Genomic DNA, 19787 nt, shown 5'->3' with positions numbered 1-19787 from the left:
CTCTCATTAGATGACAGTTGGTTTTTCACGTAAGGCAGCATGCTCTGTGCAGTTTGTTTCACTGGAGGAAGTCAGTTTGGGGGGTTGTATTTGGAGTTCAGAACTTCGCTGCTTATGGAAAAGTTCTTTGGCCTGCAAGTGTTTCCTTCCTACTCTAAAGGATGATGTGTTCCTAAGCGGTTAGCTAGGGAATATCATTAAGCCATTATCAAATATGGCCTCAAAGGACCTTCTCAAAATTATTCTCCTTCAGCCATCTCTTTCTGACCATATTCCTGCATTTTGTGTTGGAATGCCTGGTTCAGGTGAGTGCCAGTTCCCACGCTTCCATCCTAACCTTCAGATAAATGCACACTGAAAAGCATGTGTGATGCCTCTGGCGCTGGGTCCGGATCCATGATGCCTCTGGTACTGGATCCGGATGCGTGATGCCTCTGGTGCTGGGTCCGGATGCGTGATGCCTCTGGTGCTGGGTCCCCAGGCTCCTGGGTTTGACCTGACCCAGTTATGGCTATTGAAGGAGTGTGTGGAATGACCAGTGCATTGAAAAGCTGTCTTTCAAATAAAATGAACATAAATTTAAAACATTTTTAAACCCTGCATGGATTAAAAAATTTTTATTTTGCATAAGCACAAACATATGAATCCCATTTTTCTGTGAAGTTTCTGGAAGTCACCTCCTACATACATGGACCTTAGCCAAGCACTGCATTTTGCCGTAGGACACACCACTATTTGTAGATATGATGGTAACATTTCCCACCCCACACACATTCACTAATTATGAGCCCAATAGGGACCAAGGTAGTCTTATTTCACTGGTTTTCTCCATTACCGAATTTTTTGGTGATTTCATAACATCAGCATGGTTGACTTGGGGCTCCATTTTCTTTTAACTTGAAAAATGGGGTTTGGAATCACAAAGACTTAATTGGTTCAGAATCAATACAACTACAACAAGAATTTGCGATGAAACCCAGCCAGCACACACAAGGCTGATTTGGCACTTTTTCCTCATCAAAAGAGTTGCCAAGTTACTTAGCTGTAAAGCTGGCTGTCTTTTGTTCTAAGTTAAAATCCCTAACAAGAAGAAGTTAATTTTGAATTAAATTAATAACTGGCAATGACTAGCTCATGGGAAGGCCATTGAGGTTATTTTTGTAGCATGTGCCTAGTGTCATTTTAAGCCAGCATTTGATCATGCATCAGAGCCATCCTCCATGCGTCCAAATCCAACGCTGGGTGAGGATTCAGTGTTAACATAAAATTACACAACTCTGGTGGGGAAGCCTCTGTCGTATTTTGGAAACTGCTAGTAATTTGCAAAGATGATAAACAGCTTCAATCCATTTGCATGATTCTTAAGGCTTCACGCTTAACACATACTTTTTAGCAGGTGCAGGAAATTGTATATGGTGGAGTGGGCCAGATGGTAAGGAAGCCAAAAGATGAGCCTGGCAGAAAGATGCCCCATTAGAGGGCAGTATGACGGCACGAAAGCAGTGAAAGAGACCCAGTCCTGTCACAAAGTCCTTGACAGTTCCTTCCCTGTGTTCCTCAGTCAGCAAAAGAAATTGGCATTTCTTTCAATCCTGGAACCCCCAAGAGCTGGGGCACATTTTCCTGAGATAACAGTCATTTTGTATCAGAGTAAAGCCAGCAGCCAGCAGCCCTGTCCTTAAGCTACTTCACCTGCACTCTATCTAAGGGCTCCTCTCTAGCCTCTACACCTGTGGCCCTACGTCCCCACCTTTCTGTTTTCCAGGCTTACTTTTTCTCTGCCTCCCTTACAGCTTCCTTTGCCCATGGTTTATGGGGAAGAGGACTCAAGCTTCGGGCCCGTTGAGCTGACCCTGGGAGCCAGGTGTTCCCACTCAAGTAATTGGAGCCACGTGAAGCAACGTGGCTTGCTTGCCCGAGCTCCACAGGCCCAGCCCCGAGCCTTGCCGGCATTTCAGGAGGACGCCGGCAGAGAGATGGAAGCTTCTTCTGCGTCCCTCTCTGCCTCTCAAATAAACACATAATAATTTTTTTTTTCTTACTTAAAAAAATGTGAGAGGCCAAAGAAGTTATCCGAGGCACCGGCTTTGCCTGTGTGGATCTTGGCGAAGCATGATGTGGCTCCGGAATTACTGTTTTCCTAAATCTCCGACGTGGTTCAGACGAAGAGATCAGAAGAAGTGGCTCCAGGCTGTGGAAGACGTGTCCTTGCTCTCAGTGGGCCACACTGCGGCATTGCTCTGGTGTCCTGGGTCGACCAGCCTTCCCACCAGGTCAGTACGCATTTCATTCCTTCTCTTAAGTCTTTCACGCGCAAACTTTGAAAAGGGCTGTGTTTGTTTCATAGGGCCTCTGAAAGACACCGCATTGGCTGGTTTAGATAAACAGAATTTTTTTTTTTGTCTTGCAATTCCAGAGGCTGAAAGTCACGGTTGTCACTAGGGTTCGTTCGTTCTGAATTCTGTAAGAGGAAGTTTTTTTATCTGATGTATTTGTTTGGGGGCCAATGTGGTAGGCTAACCTTCCGCCTGCACTGCTCATATCCCATATGGGCCCAGCTGCTCCACTTCTGATCCAGCTCTGAGCTTATGGTCTGGGAAAGCAGCAGAGGGTGGCTGAAGTCCTTGGGCCCTGCACCCATAGGGAAGACCTGAAAGAAGCTCATGCCTTCAAACCAGCCCAGTTCTGGCCACTGCAGCCTTTTGACGAGTAAACAGCAGATGGAGGATGTTTCTCTCTTTCCTACTCTGCCCTTCAAATTAAAATAAAACATTTTTGAGTAAGATTTGACCAGTAGAGTGACAGAGATCAACACTGCATTCAAATGCCCACAACAGTTGGGACCTGGTCCCACTGAAGCTAGAAACCTGGAACTCCTTTCTGGGTCTCCCATCCGTTATCTGCTGCCTGTCAAGGCAAAGCTGTATCCAGAGCTGGGGCCTGGAGTGCGCTGTGATTGCAGTGCACCTGTCCCAAGCCACAGCTGAATGTGCTGTGGCCATCTCTCACCTCATTCTTTACCATCTAAATGTGTGCTCACGGATATATGAGGCACTGTTCATGATTTAATTTGTCTTTTGCAGCTGTGATATTGCTACTTAAAATGATTATAGAATGGGTTAGTAAGCATTTCTTTTTTCTGTTTAAGATTTATTTTTATTGGAAAGGCAAGTAAACAGAGAAGGAAATAGATTCTCCACTCTCTGGCCTGCTCCTCAAGTGACCACAACGGCCAGAGCTGAGCTGATCTGAAGTCAGGGGTCTTCCCTGGGTCTCCCACATGGGTGCAGGGTCTCAAGACGCTGGGCCATCCTTGACTGCTTTCCCAGCCCACAGGCAGGGAGCTGGATGGAAAGTGGGGCTGCCTGGACACAAACCAGCGCCCATATGGGAGCTCGGTGGATGCAAGGCAAGAACTTGAGCTGCTAGGTTACCACACCGGGCCCAGTAGACATTTCTTAACATGATTTGCAAATGGTGGAAGGAGTGTGGTTTTGGACATAATATTCTGCATATTGAGCTTAATTTTCCAGCCTGCAAGAGGGAATAGCATTGCTTGTCGTGTAGGGCAAGGTGCAGTTTGGTAGATGACGCACACTGGCATCCTGACATGGTGGGACACTGGGTTGGGGGAGGCAGTATAGGACTCTTTCATGGCATACACTCTCTTAAGCTTCGTACGTTACCAAATAACAACTAAGACCAGTTCTGTTTCCTTGTTTGTTTGTTTGGGGTTTTTTTTTTTTTGGTATAAATTCGAAAGGAATGGTAATTGTAATGACATTGGGTTGAGCAGCAGTAGTCAGTCTGAATCATGGCACAAAGGAATGACAAAGTGGAGGAAGCATTCTAAGACAATAAGTTAATCTGGAGAAATGGAGATGACTCTAAAAGAAATTCAGTAGCTGTGATGTAAGCGACAGTGATTCCCAGAGCACAGAGCGTGTTCCTAGTCCAGCGGGATTTAGTCTGTTTCTCATCTCTGCCCAATTCCACAGATGTCATGCAAGAGGTAAGAAGTCCTTTTGCTCGAGACCTTACCGCTAAAGGCTTACCAGCTCCAGACCGAGAGTCAAGGAGCTTGTTTAAGGCCCTAAAGCTTTCTGGTTAGATGTCATTGCCCCCCCCCCCCCCGTTTGGACCTGAAGGAAGTAGAGCATTGCCAAGGAGATGGTACAAAGGAGGAGAGGGCTGTAGAAAGCTCAGAGGTGACCTTCTTGGCTTTGTTTTATCCACTTCGGAGGGGCAGGGAGGGCATAGGGCAGCTGGAGAAGCACAGGCTCCAAGGCAGGGCTTGTCCGTGGCCACACCATTGCCCTTTGGAACCAGCGATCTCTGGTGGTTGGGGTAAGGGGCTGTCGTTTGTGTCACAGCAGGTTTATCAGCACTCGTAGCTGCTACCCACAAGATGCCAGTAGCTAGCCCTGCACCCCTGCCCCAGGTGTGAAAACCAGAAGTATTACCAGGGTTTGCCAAGTGTCCCTGGGAAAAGAAGAAAGCAGAGGTCAGACAAAAGTTTGAGAACTGTCTCTCTGGAATGTGAAGAGGCGAGGAACAGCAATTCATACTGTCCACCCCACAGTGGCTTTCTCTGTCAACAGTTTGCTGTTTGACAAAGAATTTTTATGGAATTTTCCATTTCTTCTTCTTGCTCAGCCAGGTAGCTATCTCTGTTTTCATTGCAGTAAGCAATGGGGCAAGATCCTCAGTGAAGCCCTGGGGCAGCAGTGTGGAAAGCAGGAGAGCACGAGGTGACCAGCAGCAGGCCAGATCAGGAGTCACATGAGGACAGGGCATGTGGTACACTTGGAAGACTACGGGTCTCCATTAGCTCTCCTAGTGGCTCATAGGGAAGGACACGGGAGGCAGAAGAAATGATTGCATCAGAATCATTCGGGAGAAATTTGCATCCATGCTCTCCCTCTAGTGTGCAGCCCCAGGAGCATTACAGGTACAGTGGGGGTGGGACAAGTGTGTATTTTCCAGATATTCCTCCTGTGGGTGCTGCTGTTGGCCTCCTCATAATGTCTCGCCTCAGCTGCTTGCCTGCCAGAGGGGCTTTGAATGGACCCTAACCTCAAGCACACGTGGAACTCTTAACAAAATTCAGGTGTTCCTTGAGGCACTGTTGGAAATCATGAAAGTTGGGAGATAACCATGTTTCTAAATAGAATACGAATGAAACTACCCGGATAAAATTTCTCTGAATAGTGTCTAGGACATATAAAACCCATACATTTTGGCCATTTCCATGAAAAAGTTTTTGAAGATGGGGAAGCGTTTAGGGGAAGCCTGAAATAAAATTAGTAAGACTTCAGACTACAAGTCTGCAATCTTTGAGAGGTCTTCATGAAGGATCTTCAAAAAGCTCATAGAAAATTTGCATTAGGAAAAAAGCTATGTGTGAATTTCAGTTTTTTGCACTAAAATATTCTCATACTTTGATTTCATTTTTCCATGAATGTTCTGATAAACCCTAATATTTTTTATCTCAGCTCAAGAATGGGCTATGACCATCCATCCCTCAAGGTTCAGTTGTGAATTTAAGAGTGAAAGATGTCTCTCACCCACTAGCTCACTTCCCACATTCCCCCAACACGAAGGGAAAAAAACAGGAGCCAGGAACTCCATCGCATCTCTTCTCGTGGGGTGGGGACCCATCTTCTTCAGCCAGAGCCTGCTGCTATCCCGGCTGCACAAAGGCAGGGGACCAGAATGCAGGGTAAAGCTAGCACGATGACATGGGACCCCAGGCAGAATCCTAAGCACGTTACCAAATGCCTGCACCTGCTCTGATGGTAGGAGGATTAAGCAGGTTCAAGGAGCAAACACAGCTGGGAGGACTGGAGAGGGAACCACCGGTAGAGCCGGCTGAGGGGTGGGCCAGCCCGGAAGTCTCCACGCTGCCATCGTCCAGGAGATGGTGAATGGGATGGCACGCAGGTCACTTTGGAAAGTCTGATGTGGGAAGAGGATATTTAGCTCAGTCATTTTCTCAAGTGAGAAGACAGTTTGTCATCTGTCATGATTTGGGATTCCTGAGGAACATGACTGAGTGGCAGTAAATGCCCTGATGGATTTTGCATGAAAATGGGTCCAGTGGGTTCCACATCCTTTTATTTCATCAACAGATGAGTATGTGCAATTATCTTTCCCAACAGAAAAGAATGTGATAGGAGAGGTTGCCAGCTGCCTGCAGGTTTATTTCTTCATTCTTTATTCTTTTCTGAAAACAGTTGAGCAAATATTGAAATAGAACTTTTTTTGGAAGCTTGTGTGTTTGAAAGAGTGATAGAAAAAGAGAACTAGTGAATGCCTCTCTCTGTGTGTTAAACTTTCAAGTAAATAAGTTTCACTCCTGAAATGCTCATGATGCTTGGAGCTGGGCCTCATATGTCCTAAACATCTGGAACTGAGCTGATCTGAAGCCAGGAACTTCTTCCAGGTCTTCCATGTGGGTGCCAGGGTCCAGGCACTCGAGCATCCTCTGCTGCTTTTCCAGGCCATAAGCAGGGAGCCAGATGGGAAGTGGAGTTGCCAGGACAGAAAGTAGCACCCATAATGCAATGCCAGCACTATAGGTAGAGGCTTAGTGTACTATGCCATAGCAGCAGTCCAAGATTTCAACATAATTCACAATCCAGATTTAGAAGCATTTGGGCTTCTCCCTCCCCTGAACCTCATTCCCTATCTCTTCCCCTATTTTCTCCCCAAATTATTATTATTATGATTTATTTATTTATTGGAAAGTCAGATATACAGAGAGGAGGAGAGACAGAGAGGAAGATCTTCCGTCTGATGGTTCACTCCCCAAGTGAGTGCAACGGCCGATGCTATGCCGATCCGAAGCCAGGATCCAGGAACTTCTTCCGGGTATCCCACACACGGGTGCAGGGTCCCAAGGCTTTGGGTCGTGCTCCACTGCTTTCCCAGGCCACAAGCAGGGAGCTGGGTGAGGAGTGTAGCAGCCAGGACATGAACCGGCGTCCATGTAGGATGCTAACACGTGCAAGGCAAGGTTGTTAGCCACTAGGCTACTGCACCAGGCCCTTCACCTTATTTCCGGTTTCCTTTGCAGTGCAGAAACGTCTTAACATTGATAGAACCCCATTTGATTTTTTTTCCCCATTGCCTGTGTGTCTGGGTCTTTTTATTGACTACACTTACATGTTTCAGAGAGTTCCTGATAGTGTCTATAGCAATTTGATGGCATCATATTATAGACTTGGATTTTGGCTCCATTTAGAGTTGATTTTGTGTAAGGTATATTGCAGGGATATTGTTTGTTCTGTACTAATAGATTCAATTTTTCCAGCACCTTTCTCCCTAGATTGATTTTAATTTACTTGTCAAAAATTGGTTGTAGATGTGTATGTTCATTTATGGAATATCTGTATCATTGATCTTCATGTTGGTTCTCATGCAGTGCTAGGCTGTTTTGATTACAATTGCCTGTAATATGTCTGCTATTGTGATGTCTCTAGATTTAAGATTGCCTTAGCTGTTCAGAGTCTCTTGTATTTTGATATGAATTTTAGCATCATTTTTTTTCTGGATCTAAGAAGAATGCTGTAATTTTTTTTATTGGGATCAGGTTGAGTCTAACTTGCACTTAGTAATATGGATGTTCTGATATTAATTCTTCCAGTCCATGAACATGGCAGGTTTTCACATGTTTCGATGTTTTCTTATAGGTTTGGTTGCTGTCTGCAGAATCGTGTTATCTGCAAATGAGACTAGCTTAACTTGCTCCTTTCCAATTGCATGCCTTGTATTTCTTTTTCCTGGCTAATGGATGTGGCTAGAAATTCCAGGACTGTGGCACGGTAGTGCTGGGAGTAGGCATCCCTTTCTGGTTCTGAATCTTGGTGGGGATGCCTCCAGCTTTGCTCCATTCAGCACGGGCTGGTGTGGGGTTCGAACGCATTGCCTTGATTGTATTCCGAAAGGTTCCTTCTGTATCTAGTTTACTAAAAGTTTTTTTTTTTAAGATAATGAAGGGGTGTTGTATTTTATCAACTGTTTTCTCTATGTCTGTTAAGAGAATCATGAATTTTGTTCTACAGTTTGTTTTGTGATGTATCATGTGTGTTGATTTGCATATGTGGAACCGTCCCTGCATGCCAGGTATAAATCATACTTGTTCCAGGTGAATGATCTTTCTGATGTGTTGTTGGATTTGATAAGATAGTATTCTGTCGCGGATTTTCCCATCCGCGCTCATTAGGGATATTGGTCTAGAGTTCTTTTTCTGGTTTTGGAGTTCAGGTGACACTGGCCTCACAGAAGGAGTTGGGAGGATTCTCTCCCTCGTTGCTTTGGATAGATTTGAAGGTTTGGAATTAGTTCCTCACGAAGGGTTTTGTAGAATTCAGCACTGAAGCGCTCAGGCTTGGGTTGTTCTTTGTTGGAAGAGTCTTTATTACTGATTAAATCTCTGAGTTTTTGGTCTACTTAGCTTTTCTATGTTGTCATTACTCAGTTAAAGTAGATTATATCTGGAAACCCAGCCATTTGTTTTAGACTTTTCAATTTAGTGACATGTAGCTGTATGTAGTAATTCCTCATGATTCTTTGTATAACAGTTATGTCCCTTATATTTTGTTTTTCATGTCTGATTTTGCTGATTTTTCTTCTTTTTTTTTTAAACTTGAGTCAGTGGTATTGATTGTATTTCTTCCTCCAAAGATTGGCTCCTTGATTTTATGTATTAATTTTGTGGTAGCAATTTTGTTTATTTTCTCATTTTTATTAGTTATGCTGATTTTGAGTTTGATTTGTTTTGTCCCCAGGTCTTTGAGATGCATTGATAAATCATCTATCTGTTACTGTTCTAATTTCTTGATACAGGCTTTTTTTTTTTTAAGATTTATTTTTATTGGAAAGGCGGATATACAGAGAGGAGAGACAGAGAGGAAGATCTTCCATCTGATGATTCACTCTCCAAGTGAGCGCAACGGTTGTGCAAGGCGAGGACCTTAAGCACTGCGCCACCGCGCCGGGCCCTTGATATAAGCTTTCATTGCAATGATTGTACCTCTTAACACTGCTTTTGCTGTATCCCATAGCTTGAATATGTCATGCTGTCAACTTCATTCATTTTCAGAAACATTTTTATTTCCCTTTTTATTTCTTCTATGACTCACTGTGCATTCATTCGTGTGTTTAGTCTCCAGTTTGCGTGTTTTCTAAAGTTTGAGTTGTTGATATCCAGTTTCATTCCCTGGTAATCAGACAAGACACATGGTGCAAGTTCAATTCTTTAGAATTTTATAAGGTCCGTTTTGATGTGATCTGTCCTGGAGTAGATTTCCTGTGTACTCTGCGTCTGTGGGATGCAATGTTCTGTAAATACCAGTTAGGTCCAAGGCATAGATTAGCTCTGTCATTTCTTTGTTGATTTTCTTTCTAGTAGATCTCTTCATTGCTAAAAGCAGGGTGTTGAAATCTCACATTATCATTATTATGTTGGAGTCTCCTTTTAAATCTATCAACAATTGTTTTAAATAGCCAGCTGCTGTGGCACTGGTTACCTATGCATTTATTATAGTCACTTGTTGTTGAATTGATCCCTTAATCATTATGCAATGTCTTGTGTGTGTGTATGTGTATTAATAATTCTTTTAATTCCTAAGTAGTAGTCCGTGGTATATACATATTTGTTTTATTTATACAGTGAAGAATATCTGAGCTGCTTCCATTTTGGAATATTATGAATAGAACTGCTATTTAAGTTCCATTCACTTTATTAAAAAAAAAAAAACCTTTCATCTGCATGGAATAAATGAGAGTGCAGTCTCTGAATCATATGTCCAAGTGAATGTTTAGCTATATAAAAAACTGCTGTGCTGTATTCCAGAATATCTGTGCTATTCTGCATTCTTTCCAGCTCTGATGTCATTGTGGCTTGCTGAGTCAGCTGGAGAGCTATGTAGTGGTATCCTGCTATAAGGTACATTATTAGCTAATGATGTTGAGCATCTTCATCTTTATTTTTATCTTTCAATAATGATTGCATGGTTGATCAGGGTGGCAAGGATCGAGGTTTAGGGAAGATTGGGTGTACTCATTGCTTCAAAATTTGCTATTCTTGTTTCTGAGGAAAGGGGAAAGACAAACGGGAAACTACTCATGATTTTCCACATGTCCCAGTACCCAGGGATGGGAACCACTACTTCATATCAACCCAGAGTCTCATGTGCACCTATTCCGAGGGTTCTGTCCAGGTGGTTTGGCTAGTTAATGCTGCCATTTTCACCAATCCAAGGGTGATGTCACCCTCCCAATGTCCAGTGGCTCCATTCACTGAGAATTTTTGCTGTCATCGCTTGCTTGGGGTAGTTGTCCAGTTTGTTCTGTTCTCCTTCTTCTGATATGGCACCAAATGTGCTGCCATATTCTCCTTTTACAGCAGGGCCTGTGTTCACTGCTCCACATTTTTCATTAAGTAGGGCATGTTCTTGCAGGCAAGTCCAAGCACCCAGGCCAGGCAACTCAAGGCCGCCTGATTCCCCCACCCCTGGTCTCACAAATCTGACATCCACCTAGTAAGCAGACCCCAGGACCCAGAGTAGGAGACCCAGGCCTTGCTGGATCCCCCACCCCTGGGGCTTATAAACCCAGCACCCACCTCACAGATAGGCCCCAGGACCCAGGCCAGGCAACCTGAGCCCCACCAAATCCCCCACTCCTGGGGCTCATGGACCCAACACTTAGCTAGAAGGTGGGCCTCCACACCCGGGTCGGTTGACCAAGCCCCACCATATCCTCCACTCCTGAGGTTCACAAAACAAACACCCAGCTAGAAGGCAGGCTCCAGGATCTGGACCAAGTGATCTAAACCCCCTCAATTCAATTCACCTGTCCCCGGGGCTCAGGAGCCCAACCCTCACCAAACAGATGGTGAACCAAGCTACCTGAGCCCTGTCAGATGCCCTATTCTTAGGACTCATGTACCAGGCCCCTGTTGGGCCCAGACTGGCATGACTCGCCTTACCTCAGTGTTTGCAATGTTACTGTGCAGCCTGACTAGTGTGCCCCTTGTTCCACCTCCTGTTGGTGGGTGCTGCAGTCTATCTCAGCCCAGCCTGATTGCTGTCCTAGTCCTAATGTGAACTGGCTGGGGTTGTGCCCCGATCTGGTTCCTCCTGCCCCCTGCCCTGATCAGCTGTACATACCTGGTTCTCAGATCTGCCAGTGGATGTTATGTGCTGGCCCAGACTGGTCTGTCCCCAGACCTGACCCACATGGATGCAGTAGGTACTGTAAGCTGGCATTGTCTGGACTGCTCTTTGCCTTGCTTCTTGTTCTCAGCTACAGGGATTGCATCCCAGTGAAGGAGTTCCCCAAGCTCCTCCATCGGGTCTCCTCCCAGTGGCAGTTCTCATGCACACCAGTGGGTCGTTGGCCCAGGTTGATTTTGTCCCCTTCCTGTCCTGACAAGAACAGTGGTCTTGCTCAGCTGGCCACACCCATTCTGGTTCTTGTTGGGTGTTGCAGCCCAGTGCTACCTGGTCTGCGCCCAGACACAGCTTTCACATGGTTCAGTGGAAATCAAGACCTAGTCTGGCCTGTCCTACACCCGACCAGGCTCTCATGAGTACCAGTGAGGGCTGGAGTCGAGCCCAATCTGTCACTCAACAGTCAGAGTACTCACCTGCGCTGGTATAGCCTAGCCATGTACAGCCATACCTGCTGCCGTCATTCCCATTTTCGTTCTCACCAGTGGGAACCCCAACCCAGCCAGGGTGCCTCCTTAAGTTCTACAGCAAGGCCTAACCCCTTCGTCTGTACTTGGTTGAGCCGGCAGAGATTGCAGTTCCACAGGGATGAGCCTACATTGCCCCCTACAGATTCTGCTGTCAGAACACTTCTCTCACTCTTGTTCTCCCCTCCAAACCAATTTGCTGTCCGTCCCCTACTTACTTACACATGTCACAGACTTAACTATGAAGTCCCTCAGCTGTAATTCTTAACCTGGGTGTAAAAACCACAGGTCACCTCTATAATTTGCTTGAAACATGCCTTATATCAGAGAGAGCATATGGTATTTGTCCTTTTGGGATTGACTTATTTTACTGAGCATAATGGTCTCTAGTTGGGACCATCTAGTTGCAAATGGTATAATTTCATTCTTTTTAATGGCTGAATAATATTCCACAGAATAGATTTACCACAGTTTCTTTGGATGGACATCTGGGTTGTTTCCTTGTCTTTGCTACTGTAGATTGTGCTGCTGTAAATACAGGATTACAGATACCCTTCTCATATGCAGTTTTAACTTCTTCTGGGTATTTTCGTAGGAGTGGGATAACTATCATATGGCAGGTTGATTTGCAATTCTCTAAGCACGCTCCATATCGATTTCCACAGTGGTTGTACTAGCCTGCAGTCCCACCAGCAGTGAAGGGGGGTAGCTTTCTACCCACATCCATGCCAGCAGGTGTTGTTAGAGTTCTGAATGTAGGCCAATCTGAGTGGAGTTAGGTTGTACCTCAATGTGGTTTTCATTTGTATCTCCCTAATGGCTGGGGAGCGTGAGCATCTTTTCATGTCTGTCAGCTATTTGACAATCTTTACATAGTTAATTAGGGCACAAAGATTCAAGGGCTACAGGAAAGTGGGTAAGACTATTACCACATTTAGCCTCCAGTGCCAGCCTCTGCCAGCTGATGCTGCAGCAAAGCCCAACCAACCCTCACCCACTCTAATTTTTGCTTGCACCAATCGAAACAGCCCAACCTGGCTTTTCCCTGATCTAGTTCACATGAGGCCTATAGGTGTTGTAGCCCTGCCTAGTCTGGTCTGCCCCCATCCCAGCTCATGCTCTCCAATGGGAGTGGTTGTCCAGCAGGGGAGCCCACATTATCCCTGCTGTCTCCACCCACTCCCTCCCTGGTTCTCACATGTGCTGTTTGGGCACTGTGGCCACATCTGGTACGGATCACCTCATCTTGGCATTCTGTAATGTGCACTGGTTTTTGTTGTGACCAAACCTAGCCCGACCCACACTCTGTTCTGGTGCTTGGATTTACCAGCAGGTGATGTGAACTGGTTCAGCCTGGTCTGCCCCCAGCCCATGCCAAATGTATGCCAGTGAGTACGTTTCCATGGCCTGTTCTGGGCTGTTCCCTATCGTGTGTCTTGCACTTACAGGGACTGTGTCCTGCCAGAGGAGTTGCCCAGGCTCTTCCATCAGAACCTCTCCCAGTGCCAGATTTTTCGCATATTGGTGGGTCCATGAGCCAGCCCTACTCAGTCCACATCCTGTCCCAGTAGGAACAGTGGTATTTCCTGACTGGCCTTCAACCCCATCTGGTTCTTACTGTTGGGTGTTTCAGCCCAGCCAAGGCTCATCCATACTCAAACACAGCTCACACATGGTTTGGTAGGGGCAGAGATCTAGCTTAGTCTGTCCCACATCTACCCTAGTCCTTCAGAGCACCAGATGGTGTTGGAGTCTAGCCTGGTTTGGTGCATCCAGTCCACACTTGTGCTCAGGGAGACTGCAGCCATATCCAGGCCATAACGCAGCCTCCACTCCATCCCCTGTGCTCCTTGGTGGGAACCTCAACCCAGCTAGGGTGTCCACTTAGCTCCCCAACTGGGCCTGTTCCTAGCCATAGATCGCGCGCTGTTTCCTTTTTAAATGTTTTATAGTTTCATCATAGAGGTCTTCTATATATTTAGTTAGCTTAATTCCTGGGTGTTTAAGATTCCTCTCCACTAGTTTAAAAGGGACTGTATTTATAATTTCTTTCTCAGCCATGGAATTATTTGTGTACACTAGTGGCACTGATTTGTGTTCATTAATTTTGTATCCTGCTATCCTGCCAAAGTCTCATGAGTTCCAATAGTCTTTTGACTGAGTTTTTGGGTTCTCCTATGTAGAGAATCATGTCATTTGCAAATAGAGATAATTTCATTTCCTCTTTTCCAATTTGGATTCTTTTAATTCCATTATGTTGCCTAATAGCTCTGGTAAGGACTTCTAATACTATATTTAAGAGTAGTGGTGACAGTGGACATCCCTGTCTAGTTCCAAATTTTAGTGGAAAGACTTCCAATCTTTCCCCATTTAGAATGATGCTGGCATTGGGTTTTTTGTAAATTGCTTTGATTGTTGTAGAATGTTCCTTCTATACCTATCTTGCTTAGGGTTTTCAGCATGATGTGGTGTTAGATTTTGTCAAATGCCTTCTCTGCATCTATTGAGATGGTCATATGGTTTTTATTTTTCATTTTATTGATGTGATATATCATATTTATTGATTTGTGAATGTTGAACCATTTCTGCATGCCTGGGATGAATCCCACCTGGTCCAGGTGAATGGTCTGCCTGATGTACTGTTGGATACTGTTGGCTAGTATTTTGTTGAGAATCTTTGTGACTATATTCATCAAGGATATTGGTCTGTAGTTCTTTTTCTGTTGTCTCTATCTGGCTTTGGTATTAAGGTGATATTGGCTTCATAAAAAGAGTTTGGAAGGATTGTCTCTCTACTGTTTAGAAAAGCTTGTGGAGGATTGAGGTAAGTTCCTCTTGAAATGTTTGGTAGAATTCAGCAGTGAAGCCATCTGGTCCAGGACTTTTCTTGTTTGGGAGGGCTTTAATTATTAAATCTTATTGCATTTAGATTGTTAATTGTTTCTTGATTCAATTTTGGTGGATTGTATGTGTCAAAATTTATCTCTTCTAGGTCTTCTGATTTATTTATATAGTTGCTTGTAATAGTTCCTAACAATTCTTTGTGTGTCTGAGGTATCTGTTATATTTCCTTTGTTGTCTGTGATGCTATTGATGCATACTTCTCCATCCTTGTTTTGATTAGCTGGGCTAGTGGGGATTTTTTTGCTGATTTTCTCAAAGAACCAACTCTTTGATTCATTGATCTTATGTATAGTTCTCTTGGTCTGTATTTGGTTTATTTCCTCCCTTATTTTGATGATTTCTTTTTTCCTACTAATATTGGGATTGCTTTGCTGTTGTTTTTCTAGTTCCTTCAACTATAAGGTTGGCTGATTTACTTGATGCTTTGCTAGTTTAACATAAGCATTGATTTGGATGAACTTTCCTCTTAACACTGCCTTGATTATGTTCCATAAGTTTTGATATGTTGTATTGATGCCTTTGTTTGTTGCAATGAATTTTTAAATTTCCCCTTTAACCCATTGCTTATTTAGTAACACATTATTCAGTCTCCATGTGTTTGCAAGTCTTCCTTGGTGTTTTGACTTCTTGGTCTCTAGTGTCACTTCATGATGGTCTGAAAAGATGAATGGTATAATTTCAATTTTTAAAAAATTTGCTGAGGCTTGTTTTGTGGCCTATAACATGGTCAATTCTGGAAAAGACTCCATGTACTGATGAAAAAAAGTGTATTTTCTATGTGTAGAGTGAAAGGTTCGGTAGATATTGACTAAGTGTGTTTACTCTAGAGTTTGAGTGAGTTCTGTTTTTTCTTTGAGTTTCTGTCTTTTCAATTTGTCCATTGATGTTAATGGGGTATTAAAGTCACCCACTATGATTGTTTTATAAATGTATTTTGATAATCTTTACATAGTTGATTAGGGACCCACTATGATTGTATTGGAGTCTATTTTTCCCTTTAAATCCATTAATGTTTGTTTCATGTAGTTAGATGCCTTGGCATTTGTCACATATACATTTATTGTGGTGATCTCTAATTGTTGCAGGGATCCTCTGATCATTATATGGTATCCTTCGTCTCTTAATGTTTTTCACATCAGTGTCTATAGCATCTGATATAAGAATGACTATCCCTGCACATTTTTTCTTACCATTCGCTTGGAATATCTTATTTCATCCTATTTATTTTATTTTATCAGTTTCCTCTGATTTTGTTGGTGAGACGTGTCTCCTGTAAGCAACAGATAGGTGGGTTTTGTTTTTTGATCCAGTTTTCTAATCTATGACATTTAATTGAGTTTAAGCCATTTACAATCAATATTAATATGGATAGGTGGCAGTTTGGTTCTGTCATCTTAGCAATGGGTTGTTCTTTGAGTCTTCTGTTGGCCTTTAGTGAGATGTTCTCCACATTTGCCTTTAGATTTGGCAGCTGCTATTCCTTTTCTCTTTCATGAGAACATCTTTGAATATTACTTGGAGGGCAGGTTTGGAGGAGGTGAATTCTTGGAGTTTTTCTTTATTGTGGAAGAATTTTATTTCATTTTCAAAGACAAAGGAGAGCTTTGCAAGATACGTTATTCTGGGCTGAAAATTTTTCTCTTGTAGAGTCTGGAATATGTCACGCTTTCTCTCCTGGCCTGTAGTGTTTCTTCTGAGAGCTCAGCTGCGAGTTTCACTGGGGTTGCTTTAGAGGTCATTTGATTTCTCATGTGTACATTTAATAATTTTTTTCCTTATGTTCAACTGAAGAGAGCTTGATTATGTGTCGTGCTGCGGTTCGCTTTTCATTAACTCTGTTGGGAGTTCTGCGACCCTCCTGTATATTGTTTTTCAATTCTTTCTCCAGATTAGGGAAGTGTTCATTTATTATTTCATTGAATAAACCTTTAATCCCAGTTTATCTTTCTGTGTCTTCTAGCATTCCCTTAATTCTTGTTTTGGGTCTTTTAATGGTATTTTTAAATTCTTGAATACTTTTTTTAGCTTGGCCTAGCTCTGCTTCCAGCTTTTTGTTTCCCCCTGGTGACAGAAAATATCTTCCAGTTTCTTCTGCTTCATTCTATTTTTGAGATTTTCCACTATACTTTTTTTTCTCCACTGTATTCTTCTGAAATGTCAGCTTTCATTTGATTAATTTCCTGTGTGACAAATTCCTTAAATTCTCTGAACTCCTGTATTATGTGCTTCTCATTGTTGGTCAGAGGCTTTATAATGACTTTTCTGAATTCTGTGTCCCCATTTTCTCAATGTCTCCCTCAGTTAACTCTGAGGGTAGTGTAGGCTTTTGCTCCTTTACCAGGGAGTCTTTGGTAACATTCATTGTGCCTCTGTCTCTTAACTTTTCACATTGCAATTCTGTTTGGAGGATTTTTTTCCTTGGTGCAAATTTCTAAGATGTATTACTTATGAGTCTATAAGTCAATTTTTATGTTCAATCAGTGTCCTCAATTAGGAAGACACCAACTGTCCCAGATAATTGGTTTGTGTGTGTCACTGATCTTGTCTAGACATACAAGATGGTGCCCGGGCCCAGCACAATAGCATAGTGGTCAAAATTCTCACCTTGCACACACTGGGATCCCATATGGGCACTGGTTCTAATCCCGGCAGCCCCACTTCCCATCTAGCTCCTTGCTTGTAGCCTGGGAAAGCAGTTGAGGATGGCCCAGAGCCTTGGGACCCTGCACCCACATGGGAGACCTGGAAGAGCTCCTGGCTTCGGATTGGCTCAGCTCCAGTCGTTGCAGTCACTTGGGGAGTGAACCATCAGATGGAAGATCTTTCTGTCTTTCCTCCTCTCTGTATATCTGCCTTTCCAATAAAAATAAATAAAAATCTTAAAAAAAAAAAAAACACAGGCCAGGTGACCCTGGTCCCTCAGCCCTCCCCCATACCCGCCCTGACCCTCTGCCCTTGGGTTTCACAGATCTGATACCCACCATGCAGGCAGGCTCAAGGACCTGGACCAGGTGACCCGGGACCAACTGGGCCCCCTGCTCCCAGGACTCACAGATTAGAACGTCATTTCTTATAGACTCTTACAGCATATTACTAACATATGTTTATAGTCACACACATATAGAACCTCCATTATATCTATGAATGTTTGTATCTAAACCAATAGTTGTCTGTACGTAGGTAGGTAGCTAAGGCAAAAGTTCATGAGAGTATTTGTAATCTCAATGCAGTAATGCTGCTGCGAGGTCATCCATCCAAGCCCAAGGATGAACTGATGTGGCCTCCCCACTAGATAGCGGCAATGGGCAGAGCCAGGCATCCGGGCTGCTGAGTTCCCCTCACGGTGTATTTGCTTGTGAAGGGAGAAAACTCCCAGACCCAGGCAAGCCCCGGATTCGTCCACCGCTTGGCAGTGGTGGCTAGGGCTAGGGCCCCAAGCACTGAGTCCAGCCTGACTCAGATGCCCCCAGTAGTTGCTACACTGCCAGGAGGTCTGTCCATTCAAGTCCTGAGGACCCAAAATGTCATTTCTTAAACACAGGTGTTGTGGTGCACAGCCTAAGCTGCCTCGTGAGGCTCTCACAGCTCTATCAGAGTGCCTGAGATCAGCTTCGTGCCAATGCTCTTGGAGGTATCGGGTGCTTGCTCAAACACCTGAGTGCCTGGTACCCATGTGGGAATTCGAATGGGATTGCTCTGCTCCTGGTTCAGCCTAGCCCATCCAGCTGTTCTAGGCATCTGGGAAATGAACCAGCAGCCAGAAGATCCCTGCGTCTCTCCTTTTCGCTGCCTCCCAAAGTAAATAAATGAAGTAGAAAACTTTAAAAATACAAAAAGCAGGAATCAGCATTGCGTCACAGCTGGTTAAGCTGCCACTAGTGTCACACCCCATATCTGAATGCTATCTAAGCCCCAGCTGCTCAGCTTCCGATCCAGTTTCCTGCTAACATACCTAGGAAAACAGGATGACCGCTCAAGTGCCTGGATCCCTGCCACAAGGGAGAGCTCGAACTGGAGGCTCTGGTTTCAGTCCAGGCCATTGCAGCCAGCTGGGGAGTGTGTCTCTTGTCACACTACATTTCACATAAATAAACTATTAACTATAAAATTCCAATTCTTGTAAAAATGTCCTTATATGCTAGGAGGTTCAGTGTCGGTGTGCAGAAGCAGGAAATTTTCTTTACTAAATCCAAACTCCTCTTGTTTTATTTTTACTTAGACGCATGGCAAAAAACACATACGTCATTTCCTTATTAACAAAGTAGACCGTGGGCTAGGCCCATCCTGCCAGCTCTGTTTCCTCAGGATGTATATGTCTCTGCACGTCTCGATCCTCCTGGAACAGTGACCAGTTGCCTTTCATCTTCTCACAGTCCTGTTGGGTGATGGTGGTGGGTAGCTGACTGACTTTTTCTTTTTCCAAAGGTGGAGATAGAGTGCCCATACATTCTTTCACTTCCCAGATGCCAGGCAATGGCCAGGAACCCAATCTGGATTTCCTGTGTGGGTAGCAGAGATCCAGCTTTGAGAGCCCTAAGTATGGCTTCAAGGATTCGCTTTGATCAAGGCTGGACTTGGGATCCAGAGCCAAGGATTGAACCAGGCACCCCAGTATGAAGTGAGGATGCCTTAATTGGGCACGTTGACCAATGGGCCCAACACACACCCTGTGACTGGCATCTGAAAGCGAGAATCCACTGTACAAATGTTGATGAGGTTTTTACCAGTACATTTTGAAGTCATCTATAATATTTTTAAGCTCGTCATCAGGAACTGAACTTTGATGTTGGGATGGAAATGAATTTCGTAAGAGGTTGAATTATTTCCGTGCTTCTTAGACTCTTCTCCATAGGTCTGTACTTTATCCATCTGATCCTTTGAAAGAAAATTCTGTCATGTTTTTCTTTTCCATACACCTTCATAATGAGTGGTTACTGAGTGTGCACAATGTCCTGGGGATTGGAAACATCAGTGATCAAATTTGACTGAAAAAAGCCCTTGCCCTTAAGGAAGCTCTGGTAGCTGTAGACAGACAGTAGAAAGGAGACCTGATGAGGCCGCAGTTAGAATGCCCAGTTAGCGTCATGGTTAAGCCAATGGCTGAGATATCTGCAGCCACACTGGAGGACCTGGGTCCAATGCCTGGCTCAAGCTGCAGCTCCTGGCTTCACCTTCC

This window comes from Ochotona curzoniae, unplaced genomic scaffold, assembly GCF_017591425.1.
Source record: "Ochotona curzoniae isolate NIBS_2020 unplaced genomic scaffold, NIBS_Ocur_1.0 contig_2927, whole genome shotgun sequence".
In the NCBI taxonomy this organism is placed as follows: Eukaryota; Metazoa; Chordata; class Mammalia; order Lagomorpha; family Ochotonidae; genus Ochotona; species Ochotona curzoniae.
Note: the sequence above shows the minus strand (reverse complement) of the source record.